This window comes from Poecile atricapillus, chromosome 19 (genome assembly GCF_030490865.1).
Source record: "Poecile atricapillus isolate bPoeAtr1 chromosome 19, bPoeAtr1.hap1, whole genome shotgun sequence".
NCBI lineage: Eukaryota > Metazoa > Chordata > Aves > Passeriformes > Paridae > Poecile > Poecile atricapillus.
The window spans coordinates 5152439-5165752 of NC_081267.1; the positions used below are offsets into that span (position 1 = coordinate 5152439).

Sequence of the window (13314 nt, forward strand, 5' to 3'; positions counted from 1 at the left end):
CTAGAAAATAAAAAATATACAGCCTTGATTTAAATGAAAAAAAAAAGTGGTGGATTTTCAAATCTTCCTCCTTAACAGAACTCCAAACTGACTCCAAGCAGCTGCACAAGCCTTGGACTTGAAGACAACAAAAGGAAGAGAAAGAGCCCCCGAGGCTTTCTGTATTTTAATGAACCCCAGGCTGGATTTGGGGCTGAGTCCAGGACCCTCAGGCACTGAGAGAAGGTTGAAGCAGCTGCTCAAGGAGTCAGAAGCAAAACTCCAAGTCCCTTGGAGCATCCCTGGGCCCCACTGACTGCCGGCTCCTGGCACACTCAGCCATGGCATGGTCCAGTCTCACGCTGGGACACCTCCTGCACCAAAATTCTACCCTGGCAGGGACTTTTCTTTCTCCTCCCCTCCAGGCTGAACCTGCCAAGCTGCACTTTGGGGAGGTTTCCTTCTCTTGCCACTGCCCAGGAAAGCTGTGTCTCCTGCTGTTCACAAACAGAGAAGGGCTGCTGGGGGATGTGGTGGTTGGAGGCTGCCTGGGGTACAGTGACCATGAAATCATCGAGTTTTGAAATATTCTGTGAAAGAAGGAGGGGCATCAACCAAACTCCTACACTGGACTTAGGAAGGGCAGACTTCAGCCAATTAAGGATGCAGATTTGGGGAGTACCAAATCAGATACTGAGTTTTTTAAGGGCAACAGCCTTTTAAATCAAAGCATTCTGGGAAGGATGGACACACTTCAAGAAAGAAATCTTGAAGGAGCAGGAACAGCCTGAACTTCTCTGATGAAAAATGAGCTAGTGAGGAAAATGATTGGCCTGAGTGGGCAGGGAGCTTTTGGAGGAACTCAAGGAAAATATGAGGATGAATCACCTTTGGGCAGAGGGGCAGGGAACTCAGGAAATGTTTAAGGATGTCATTAGGTCATGCAGAATAAAAAGTAGAGAGGTGAAAGCTCAATTAGAACTTAACCTGGATCCCTCTATGAAGGATAATAAAAATGTTTTTAGAAATACATTAATGGCAAAAGGAAGGCTATGGACAACCTCCATTCCTTATTGGGGGGGATATGGTTACCAAAGATGAGGAAAAGGCTGAGGTACTTAACCCCTTCTTTGCCTCAATATTTAATAAAACATAAACATAAAATTTTAAATATTTAATAAACATTAAATAAATAAAACCACCTTTTCAATATTAAGACAGGTTTTCCTCAGGACAAGTGTTCTCCTGAGCTGGTAGATGGGGACAGGGAGCAGAAGAGCCCCCTGTAATCCAGGAGGAAGCAGTCAGAGACCTGCTGAGCCACTCAGATGCTCACAGGTGGATGGGATCGGATGGGATCCATGCTAGGGGGATGAGGGAGCTGGTGGATGAGCTCCCCAAGCTGCTCTCCATCATTTCTCCTCATCAGTCCTGGCTCACTGGGGAGGTCCCAGAGGACTGGAGGTGCCAGTGTGAGCCCATCCCCAAGAAGGGCTGGCAGGAGGCTCTGGGGAACTGCAGGCCTGTCAGCCTGAGCTCGGTGCCTGGTGAGGTTTTGGAACAGATCCCCTTGAGTGCCATCACACGGCACCTCCAGGATGGCCCAGGGCTCAGACCCAGCCAGCGTGGCTTTAGGAGGGGCAGGTCCTGCCTGACCAACCTGATCTCCTTTTATAACCAGCTGAGCCGCCTGGTGGGTGCGGGAAAGGCTCTGGATGTGTCGAGCTGGACTTCAGCAAGGCCTTGGACACAGAGAGCCACAGCATTCCCTGGAAAAGCTGCAGCCCACGGCTTGGACAGGAGCACTCTTTGCTGGCTGCAGAACTGGCTGGAGGCCGGGCCCAGAGAGTGGTGGGGATGGTGCTGCATCCAGCTGGTGTCCAGTCCCTGGTGGTGTCCCCAGGGATCTGTGCTGGGCCCAGTCCTGGTTAATATCTTCACTGAGGGTCTGGCTGAGGGGGTCGAGTCCAGCACTCACAAATTGCAGATGACACCAAGCTGGCTGCGAGTGGGGATCTGCTGGAGGGCAGGACAAGGAGACACAGCCTTAAGCTGCACCAGGGCAGGTTTAGGCTGGACAATAGGAAGGAGTTCTTCCCAGAAAGGCTGATTGGGAATTGGAATGGGCTGGCCAGGGGGGAGGTGGCAGAGTCACTGTCCCTCTCCAGTGGTCTGGGGGAGTGACATCAATCTGTGCTTAATAACTGATTTTGCTTTAAAACAATTGCTTCAAAATTGCTTCCTATTACACCCTGAATGTCTGTGGTGGTTTTGTATTAGTTGATACTTGGTGAGGAGGGAAGAAGCCACCCATGCAAATGATTTTTCTAGGAGGGGGCTGCTAAGAGCTTCCTCTGTGCTTAGCAAAACCAACAGCTGGCTGGCTCTGAGAATTGACAATCTATGAAACCATTTAGAAGCTGTATCCTCCTCTGTGAAATCCCCATTTTAAAGACAGGCAAGCCCAGGAAAGCCCTCTGTTGTTTCCAGCTGTGAAGAGTTAACTGGGTGCTGGTCAGGCCGGCCCTGCTCCAGCCTGGCCTGCACCGAGCCGGGCTCCGCCAGGCCCCGGGAGCGGCTCTGGGCTGGGCCAGGCCCCTTCACCACGGCCCGTGCGGCCCCAGCGGCTGCCGGGCACAGGGAGGGGAAGCCATCGGCCCGCAGCTGGAATTGAAGGGAGCAGGGGCCTGGGACCAGCCATGAGTGCAGAACAGCCACGACTGTTCTGGCTGGGCCCCCTGAGATCTTGGCACAGCCCCAGCGCTGCCTGAAATCCATCACCATGACTGCTTCGGCCACTGCCCGGCAGAAACCATCATGAGCATCTGCAGGTCTGGGTGAGATATTAACTCTTTCTGTGCACAGATGAGACCTGCAGACCTCGATCCTCCCCTTGGGTGAGAGGAAAGGACAGAGTGGGAGACTAATGCCACAAGTATGGTAGGCTACACCTGTCTTCATATGTCATTGAATTAGAGAAAAACTCTGATCAGGGCAAATTATGCAACACTTTGCCTCACAATCCATCAGTCTTAATTACAGTGAGAGGTAGATCCTAATTACAATCCAATTAGAGCAAATCAACATTGTGTGAATGGCAAGAAGAATTTGCTTGTCAACAGATGAATATGTCCCACTCAAGAATGAACAAAATCTGCCTTTACTTGGAAGAAAGTAGACATGGAGCAATGCAGTATTTGGGTTTTCTCCAGTGATAAATGGGGCAAGAAGCTGTAACAACTCATCTGTTTTACAGAACACAAGTACTGATACAGCCAATAGTGCACCCACATTGAAGGGATCTTCAGGACATTCCTTTATTTCTTAACAAGGAATGGGCAGCAAAATGCTGGCATTTATCTGAACTGGAAGCCATGTTCCTCTCGTGTTTCTCCTTGAGCACACTGTTCTTTGTAGACTTCACTGTGCAGCCCATCAATCCTCTCTTGGCCAACAGCTAAATGGCACAACTACCAAAACACAGGTGCCAGCATCATCACCCCAGCATTATTCCAGCACTGCTCTGCTGGTGCACAGCAGCACAGAATGGCTTGGCTTGGAAGGGACATTTAAAGGCCATCTAGTCCAGTGTCCTGCAGAGAGCAGGGACACCTTTAGATCAGGTTGCTCAGAGCAGGAGCTTGAATGTCAGCAGGGATGGATGCCCACCTCTCTGGGCAACCTGTGCCAGGGTTTCAAAACCCCCAGTGTAAAAAATGTGAGTTTCTTTCTTATATCTAGTCTGAGGCTATTGTCTTTTAGATTGATAACATTCCCCCTCAGTCTTGTCACAACAGGCCCTACTAAAAATTCTGTCCTGTCTTTTTTACAAGCCCCCTTAAAGTACTGAAACGTAGCAATCAGGTCTCTGTGGAGCCTTCTCCCTTCCAGGCTGAACACCCCCAGCTATCCCAGCCTATCTCCAAAGTAGAGGGGCTCCAGCCCTCAGGGCATTTTGTCCCTCCTCTGGACCAGCTCCAACAGGACCATGTCCTTCCTGTGCTGGGCACCCAGAGGTGGATGCAGTACTCCAGGTGGGTTCGCACCAGAGCAGAGGGGTGGTGGAATCACCTCCTTCAAGCTGCTGGGCACCCTCCTTTGGAGGCACATGGCTGGCTCATGTCCAGCCTCTCACCTTGCAGCAGCCACAAGTCCTTCTCAGCAGGGCTGCTCTCCATCCCTTCATCCCCCAGCCTGTGAGATCAGCTGGGCTGGGACCCTGTCATAGCCCTTGGACAGAGCTGCAGGGCAGGATGAGCTCCCTAGTGAAGAAGGCAGATCCCACTCCCCACACAATTCCACCCTGGCCATGAGGTCACAGCAGCCTGTGGGGTGACAGCAGGCTGAGGTGACAGCAGGCTCTGAGGTCACAGAGGTCCCAGAGCCCCGTGGTTGCACAGCACCACAAGGACCGAGCAGTCAGTCCTTGACCACGACTGTTGTGGCAGCAGCGGCGGCAGCAGCAGCGGTGCTGACATTGGGACAGCGGTGTCAGGACAGTGGTGGCAGCAAGAGCTGCAGGACTGGCAGTGGGCAAGGCACCATGGCCTTTGCTCTGCGCCTCCTCCTCCTGCTCCTCCTGGCAGTGGCCCTGCCTGACAGGGCTGCCCAGGCTGCTCCGTGGCGAGCAGGGCGAGCAGGTGAGCCAGCGGCCGCGGTCCCCTTTCCCGGGACAGTGCTCCCTTCTCCCTGGGAAGTGTTGGGGATGGTTTTCCCCAGGACTGAAGGGAGGGTTTCCTCTGTGGGAGGGACAGAGGCCTCAGGGGCCCGGGGCTGGTCCCACTGCCCCTCCAGAGATGTTGCACAGGGCCTGCAAAGAGGATGGAGAGTGATCAGAGCCAGCTCAGAGCTCCCCAGGCCTCTCTGCAGCTTTGGCCATGTCCCTTGACATTTGGCTTCCACGGCCTTACCCAAACCCCTTGCAGTTCCCAATTCCCTAAAACAGAAGGGGATCCCAGCTCACCCTGGTAATGGTCCTGATCTGTGCTCCCTTCTAGATTGGGATCGTAACTTGCATTATCTGGATGCCCTCTTGGATAAAGGCTTAAAACACTTGGAGAATGCTGGAGGCAAGTTCTCAATGTGCCTTTCCTGAGAGAATAATGGGTGTTAGTGTGGCAAGAGCTTCCTCGTGTGCCATATCTCTTAACATAATCTCAGGCTTGACGGATTCTGGAAAAGTTGCCCTGCTCCCTTCTGGAGCCCTGAGTGATCCCACAGCATCGCTGTCAGTGGGAGGAAGGAGCATTTAGCTGTCAATCTTCTTCCCATGTGCAATGCCAGTGTCACCTTCCGTGTGCTCTGTTCAGCCACAGAGAAGAGCAGAGAGGGAAGGGGCCGGGCCCAGGGCTGTGATCCTGGACTGTGCCTTGCACGGCTCCTTTGCCAGCCCCAGGGAGCCTGAGCTGCCGCTGCCAAGCCCTGGCCCTGCCTGGGGCTCAGTTCAGAGCTGATGGCAATTCCAGGGTGTCCTTTCTCCCCTGACTGCCATTCAAGAAGTTTCTTCTATCCTGGTGTGGGGCAACTGCAGGCACGTGGTCTCCCTGCCCCTGCTCCTGGGTGGAAGGCAGAGATGAGGGAGTGCCTTGGAGGGCAGCAATCAGCCAGGTGCACTCACTGTCACTCTGGCCTGAAAGAGAATCTTGAGCACTGTCCAGGACCTGTTCTGTCCTGCCTTTCCTTGCAGCTGAACCTATTGATGAAGACGATCCAGCTTCCCAACCCATGTCCAGGACTCAGCCCTTGGGAGATGGTGAGGGTAGGTCAAGGCCTTTCCCCATGGGAAAGCTGCCAGCTCAGAACCCAAAAGCTTGTCCAGCTGGCAGCGATGAGAGAAGCTTCTGTGACTGTTGAGTTACAGGTGTGTCTGCAGGGAGGACTCTCCCAGCTCCTGGGTTGGTTACTGCACACAAGCCCAGCTCCCATCACAGGGGTGAGTGGTGTGTCCCTGCTGATCCCACAGACTGAGGACTGGTTTTCTGGGGTCCATTCCTGGGAAATGGATCTACTTGCTGTCATGGTCCTCTGAGGGGGAGGAACAAAGCTACAGGAGTCATGAAACCCCATGAGCCATCCAAACCCATGAGGCAAATGCTGAAGGAAATGCTGCAGGGAGCGCAAAGTGGGTCCATGTCGCTCAGCCTTCTCCTGAGACTCAGCAGCTGGAGACTTTCTCTGCACCTCTGGACATGCAGTGCCCACCACAGCAGGAAGGGATCCATGTCAGCCTCGCTGCCCCACTGCTGCTTTCATGCCCTGCAGGGCTGTTTCCCAGCTTGGCCTGGCTGCAGCTTCTCCCCAGCCTCTGCAGGAAGGCATTTGGCATCAGCTGACAGGGAGCCCAAACTGGAGCACAGGCCCTGCCCATCCTGAGATCTTCTGCACTTTCCCAGTCTCAGGGTGGACCAGAAATGGTGTTTGTTTGGAGAAAGGAGGGCCCTGGCCAATCCCAAAAGTTTATATGATTTCCTTTGATAAGCATTGCCTCCTGAAGATGCCACTTCCCCAGTGGGGAAAATTCCATCTGATTCAGGTATACAATTTATTTTTTTTCAGAGAAGGACCAAAGGGCTGTGCTGAAGGCAGCGTTTCCCGGAGGAAGCAGTGGCTCATGGGCAGCCTCTGCTGCAGGAAGGGAGGCCATGCCAGGCACAGTCACAGTCCCAGGAGGTAATTGCTGTGCCTCTGGGCCTGAGCCCTGCTGAGGCTTGAGCTCCCATCTCTGCTGCTTGGCAGTGCAGGCACAGCCCGGACAAGACCAGCACAGCCCAGTGGAATTATCCCCAGCAGGCTCAGGGCACTCGGCTACTGAGCAGTCCTGCTGGGGTCCCTCCATGGGAGACAGGTCCCAAATCCTGGCAGCAGCTGCACAGGGGTGCCCATGGTGGGGAATAGACAGTGGGGGAGGGCAAGGCTCCACTGTATCCTGAAAGAGCCTGGCTCTGTCCCTATGGGATGGGAGAGCTCTCCCAGCAGAACGTGGGCAGGAGGGAGGGAGGGCCTGAGGGACAGTTGTGGCACTGCCTGCTGTAGCTCTTCCCCATTGCTTTTACAATTCTTTCAGCTGTGGCAGAGAGAGGGCCCCAGTGGGGCCTGGGCTGCTCCAGCCACCTCTCCCAGGGATGCTGCACAGGGCCTGCAAAGAGGGTGGAGAGTGACCAGGAGCCAGCCCAGAACCCCCAGGCCCCTCTGCAGCTGTGGCCATGTCCACTGACATCTGGCACCCACAGCCTTAGCGCGACTCCCTTGCACTGCCCCGTTCCCTAAGGTAGAAGGGGATCTCAGACACTGTGAAAACAGTTCTGCTCTGTGCTCCCTTCTAGATTTGGAACACAATCTCAATTATTTGGAAGTGCTACTGAATGATACTTTGAATATCTTGGAGAATGCTGGAGGCAAGTTCTTCTATTCCCTTTACTGACAGAACACACAATGACAAGGTGGCAAGAGCTCACTCATGTGCCATATCTCTTAACATAATCTCAGGCTTGATGGGTTCTGGAAACCTTGCCCTGCTCCCTTCTGGAGCCCTGAGGGATCCCACAGGTCACTGCCAGTGGGAGGAAAGAGCATTTAGCTGTCAATCTTCTTCCTGTGTGCAATGCCAGTGTCTCCTTCCATGTGCGCTGTGCAGCCATGGAGAAGAGCAGAGAGGGAAGGGGCCAGGCCAAGGGCTGTGCCCCAGGGCTGTGCCTTGTGTGGCTCCTTTGCCAGCCTCAAGGAGCCTGAGGATCACCTACAGTGCCACGGGAGCTGATCTGTCCTGCCTTTCCTTGCAGCCGAACCTCTTGCTGAAAGTGATCTGGCTTCCCAACCCACATCCAGGACTGAGGCTCTGGAAGATGGTGAGGGTAGGTGAAGGCCTTTCCCCCTGGGAGAGCTGCCAGCTCAGAGCCCAAAGCTCGGCCAGGGCGGCATCGCTGCAGGTGCCAGGACAGAGCTGTGCACGTGTGTGCCCTCGCTCTGCGTGATCCCCTCACTGCTCCCGCAGCTCAGTGCTGCCTGTGCAGATCAGCAGAGATGAGAGAAGCTTCTGTGGCTGTTGAGTTACAGGTGTGTCTGCAGGGAGGACTCTCCCAGCTCCTGGGTTGGTTACTGCACGCAAGCCCGGCTCCCATCACAGGGGTGAGTGGTGTGTCCCTCCTGACCCCACAGGCTGAGCACTGCTTTTCTGGGATCCATTTCTGGGAAATGGAATTATTTTCCTCTAAGGTCCTCCAAGAGGAAATACCAAAGCTACAGGAGTTATGAAACCCCATGAGCCATCCAAACCCATGAGACAAATGCTGAAGAAAATTCTGCAGAGAGGACAAGGTGGGTGCATGTCCCTTAGCCTTCTCCTGAGACTCAGCAGCCGGAGGCTTTCTCTGCACCTCTGGACATGCAGTGCCCAACACAGCGGGAAGGGATGCACAGCAGCCTCGCTGCCCTGCTGCTGCTTTCATGCCCTGCAGGGCTGTTTCCCAGCCTGGCCTGCTGCAGCTTCTCCCCAGCCTCTGCAGGAAGACATTTGACATCAGCTGACAGGGAGCCCAAACTGCAGCACAGGCCATGCCCACACTGAGATCTTGTAGGATTCCCCAGTCTCTGGGTAGATCAAAAATGGCAGCTGTTTGGAGAAAGGAGGATTCTGGCCAACCCCAAAAGTTTTATATGATATCCTGGTCCTTAACCAAGTCTTTGACAAGCATTGCCTCCTGAAGATGCCACCTTGCCCAGTGGGGAATGCTGCCATCTGATCCAGCTGTCCCTTTCTGCAGAAGTGGATGGAGAGGCTGTGCTGAAGGCAGCGTTTCCCGGAGGAAGCAGTGGCTCATGGGCAGCCTCTGCTGCAGGAAGGGAGGCCATGCCAGGCACAGTCCCAGGAGGTAATTGCTGTGCCTCTGGGCCTGAGCCCTGCTGAGGCTTGAGCTGCCATCTCTGCTGCTGGAGAGTGCCCACCCTTCAGGGATGTTGCACAGGGCATGGAAAGAGTGTTGAGAGTGACCAGGAGCCAGCCCAGAGCTCCCCAGGCCCCTCTACAGCTTTCTCCATGTCCACTGACATCTGGCTCCCATGGTCTTACCCAACCCCCTTGCAGTGCCCAGTTCCCTAAGGCAGAAGGGGATCCCAGCACACCCTGAAAAAGGTTCTCATCTGTGCTCCCTTCCAGATGAGTTTCCTGGGATGGCTTCTCCATTAGATTGGCTGCATAAAGTTTTGAAGCCCTTGGAGCCTCCTGCAGGTATGTTTTCAGTGTTCCATCAAGGAATAATCATTGACAACCTGGTAGGACCCAGATGACAGAAGCTTCTGTGGCTGTTGAGTTACAGGTGTGTCTGCAGGGAGGACTTTACCAGCTCCTTTACTGATTACTGCCCGGAAGCCCGGCTCCCATCGCAGGGGTGAGTGGTGTGTCCCTGCCGTATCCACAGGCTGAGCATTGCTTTTCTGGGACCCATTCCTGGAAAATGCAACTATTTTTTGTTAAGGTTTTCCAAGAGGGAAGAACAAAGCCACAGGACAGAAAGAATCACTGGGGTCACACCATATCCTGAAAGAAATAGAGAAGAAACTGCTCAAAGAGCATGGTGGGTGCATTTCCCTCAGCCTTTCCTGAGATGCAGCAGCCGGTGGCTTTCTCTGGACACGCCATGCCTGGCATCATGGAAAGGGATCTGTGGCAGCCTCGCTGCCCTGCTGCTGCTTTCAAGCCCTGCAGGGCTGTTTCCCAGCCTGGCCTGGATGCAGTTTCTCCCCAGCCTCTGCAGGAAGGCATTTGGCATCAGCTGACAGGCTGCCCAAACTGCAGCATGGGCCATGCACACCTTGAGATCCTCTGTAACTTCCTGGTCTCTGAGCAGATCAGGAGAGGTGGTGGTTTGGACAAGAGAGAGCCTGGGCCTTTTCCTGATCCTCTTCCATGTCTTTGACAAGCACTGCCTCCTGAAGAGGCCACTTCCCTGCTATGTAATGGTTCCATCTGATCCAGCTGTGCCTCTTCCTTTCTCAAGGGATGGGCAGAGAGGCTCTATGGAAGGCGGCATTTCCTGAAGGAAGGGAGGCAATTGCAGGCACGGGCCCAGGCACAGGAGGTAATTGCTGTGCTGGGCTCAGCCCTCAGTGGGGCTGTGTGCCAGCAGCTCTTCCCACAGGGCCTCTCCTTGCATGGCCCAGCAGCAGCCAAAGCTGGAGGCGCCTTGGCTTCCAGGCCTCTGGAGCTCATTCCCAGCCCCTGGGAAATGGGACTCGTGCACCAATGTCCATCCCACTGCAGCTGCTCCCAGAGCTGGCCCTAAGCATCCAGAGGCCCAAGGCACAGGAGCAGCCCCGAGCAGGAGCCCTGCCACGAGCCCAGGGCCACAGCCAGCCCTGGCTCCCAACTGGGCAGGGGCTGCACTGGCCCCTGACAGGGCCTGGCTCTGTCCCCTTGGGCTGGGGGAGCTGTCACGGAGCAGGGAGGGTCAGGGGTGGCAGTGGCTGCTCAGGGATGGGTTTGGCCCGTGTCCCTGGAAGGAGCCACTGCCCAAGCAGCTGTGCATTCCCTGGGCTCTGCTCCCGGCTTTCTGAGCTTTGTTGGGTGGCACAGCCTGTGCCAAGGGATGGCAAGGTGCTGCAGGCCCCAGCTCTGGGGGAAACAGGGAATATCCTGGACATAACCCACCATGCTGCCAGCTCAGCAGCACAGCACAGCACGGGTTCTCACTGCCCAATTCTCCCACAGATGCAGCCAGCACCACAACACGTGTTCCCAATTCCCAGAAAGGCATTGGAAGAAGTTTCTGTCAGGGAACACGCTGTTGGCTAGAATTAATGGCAGGCCTGCTTTGTTTGGTGCATTTCTTCGTTTTATGCGGTGTTGGAATCTGGTATGGATGGAAGACAAAACGGTGAGTATTTCATTCATCTTTCCCTCAAACAGCTTCTTTTGAAAGTCTGTTGTAGAATAGAAACATTCCCAGTGAGGCTGCTGTGGACCTGTAGGTAGTCAGTGGTTGTCCAAATAACTCTGCTGAGAGTTCTGCTGCTGCCCAGGCCTTTCATTGGCCTCTTTTAGTGGGGCCTTGTCCTGGGGAGCCCGCTGGGGCTGCAGCCAGTGCTGGCTGCCACTGAGGCTGCCTGGCCAAGAGCAGCCCCAGGAGCAGCGGGCAGAGGCAAAGCAAGGTGGGCAGGAGAAAGAGCGGGGACGAGATTGCCCTTGAAAAGCAGAGGTGCTCTGGGGCCCACTCCTGGCCAGGGACCCTGCCCAGAGCCATCCCCTGCTCTCCAGGGCCTTGAGGGGCAGCTGTCCAGCTGGGCCAAGCTGTGCCAGCAGCTCCAGCCGTGCTGGGGAGCCTTGGCAGCTCTGGGCCCTGCTGTGCAGGAGGGTCCCTGAGTGCCAGCGGCAGCTGGGGGCCTCAACCACCTCCTCTCTCCACAGGAGCACCTCTGCAGCTTCAGAAGACTGGCCAAAGGCTTCAATCAGGGAGAACTACACCTGTCTTCCTCCATCTCCAAGCCAGTGTCCGTTGTCCCCGCCACAGCTGTATTATCAGCTTATTGCTGTGCCGCCACCACCCAGAACAGGACCCTCTGTCCCTGAAGGTGCTGGCCCTGGTGCCTGGCCAGGCCTGAATGTGGGCCCCTCCTGCCAGGGAAGGGCTTGAACAAAACCTTTGGGCTTCTGCTCTGGGGTCTGGCTGGTACCACCAGCACTGGCACAGCTGCTTGGCTGGCCACAGCCTTGGATGAGCAGGAAGCAGCTGGGCATGGGGCATATCTTTGTTTTCCATTTTTAGAAATCAGAAATTATTAGAAATATTTAAAATTTTTTCTTGGTAGAAAGAAGTCCTCAAATGTTTCTTTTCTTGTTTTAGAGTAGTAAAATATTTTTCAAAGTAGTTTTAGAATTCTGGAACATTTTTTCCATTTCTTCAGTAAAACATGGAATTTCGTTTAATTGGTAATGTTTACTCTAGGAAGAACTGAGACACCCCAAGACACCCAGCATACTGGGGAGGCTCTTTTCCCACTGGAGATTTGGATCTAGTAAAAAAAAAATTGCATAAAATATTTTTCCAGATATTTTCTGGGATTACTGACAAGCTCACCTCTTAGTCTTCAGAAGCAAACTTTGAGCACAGTGGAAATCACTTAAATTCACCATCTTGGCTTCTGGAAGAACTCCCTCAGTTCTAGAGCAGGGGCTTCTTCCTGCTGCCCTCAGGCTCTCCTCTTGGCCTTCTGGGCTTTGTTGGGCAGCACAGACTGTGCCTGGGGACAGCAAGGTACCTGCAGGCTCCAGACCTGGGGGAAACGGAATATCCTGGCCATATCCACCGTGCTGCCAGCTCAGCAGTGGAGCACAGCACAGACTCACGCTGCCCATGGCTCCCACAGATGCAGCTGGCACCACAACACGTATTTCCAATTCCCAGAAAGGCATTGGAGAGGTTTCTGTCATGGAACACACTGCTGGCTAGAGTTAATGGCACACCTGGCTTTTCTATGACATGCAGGTGATGGGGGACCCCTGTAAGGCTGCCACATGATTGGGGTCCATTGTGAGGCACGGGCAGGGTGTTGTGTTTTCCAGTAAGACAGGCACAGGTTTGGGTCTTTTGTAAGTGGTGCATGTGGCTGAGGTTTCCTCTTGAAATTCTTAGGGGAATTGGGGTCACTTCTATGGCTACAGGTGACTGGAGAACCCTGTAAGACTGGCAGGGGGCTTGAATTCCTCGTGATTTACGTGACCATTTAGTGGTTGCCATCAAGGCCTGTAGAGGAGCCGAGTCCTTCCTAAAGTGGGCCAGGGGCCGGATTCTTTTGTGAGGCACATGAGGTTATTTTGGGGTCTCTGAAAAGGTGTGCACAGGTATCCTGTGAGGAACAAGGGATATTTTGGGGTCCCTGCCAAGGTTTGCAGAGATCCCTCATGAGGCACAAATGAATATGGTCTCTCCTGAGATTTGCAGAGATCCCTCATGAGGTGTGCAGTAGGGTTAAACTAGAGGGGTTTGTTTGTCTTCTCAGCACAGCAAAGGGACACTCTCGGTGGAGGTTGTGCAAAGCTGGCAGGAAGCTTCCTGCAGAGCCTCGGGCCTCGCCTGTGGGCTGTGCAGGCAGACAGAGCCCATCCCTTGGGGACCGGGGCCAGGCCGGGCCTCTGGACCCACTGCGCCCTTGTCGGGCCCTGCCCCATGGCTGGGCTGGGCCAGGTCAGTCCCCAACAGGGAAGGGCTGAGGCCCCGGGTCCGATGGGGCTGCCGAGCAGTGCCCGAGGCACAACAAGGGCCTCGCTAAGCCCTGGCTCTGTGCTGCAGACAAACACACATTTACAGCCACAGCCGCTCCCTGAGCCACAGAAGGCACCTGGGG

General features: G+C 54.6%; 1 pseudogene; it reads right to left on the reverse strand.

The window, feature by feature from the left end:
- The window catches only part of LOC131586379 (uncharacterized), a 712054-nt pseudogene that overhangs the window by 178688 nt on the left and 520052 nt on the right, over nt 1-13314 (reverse strand).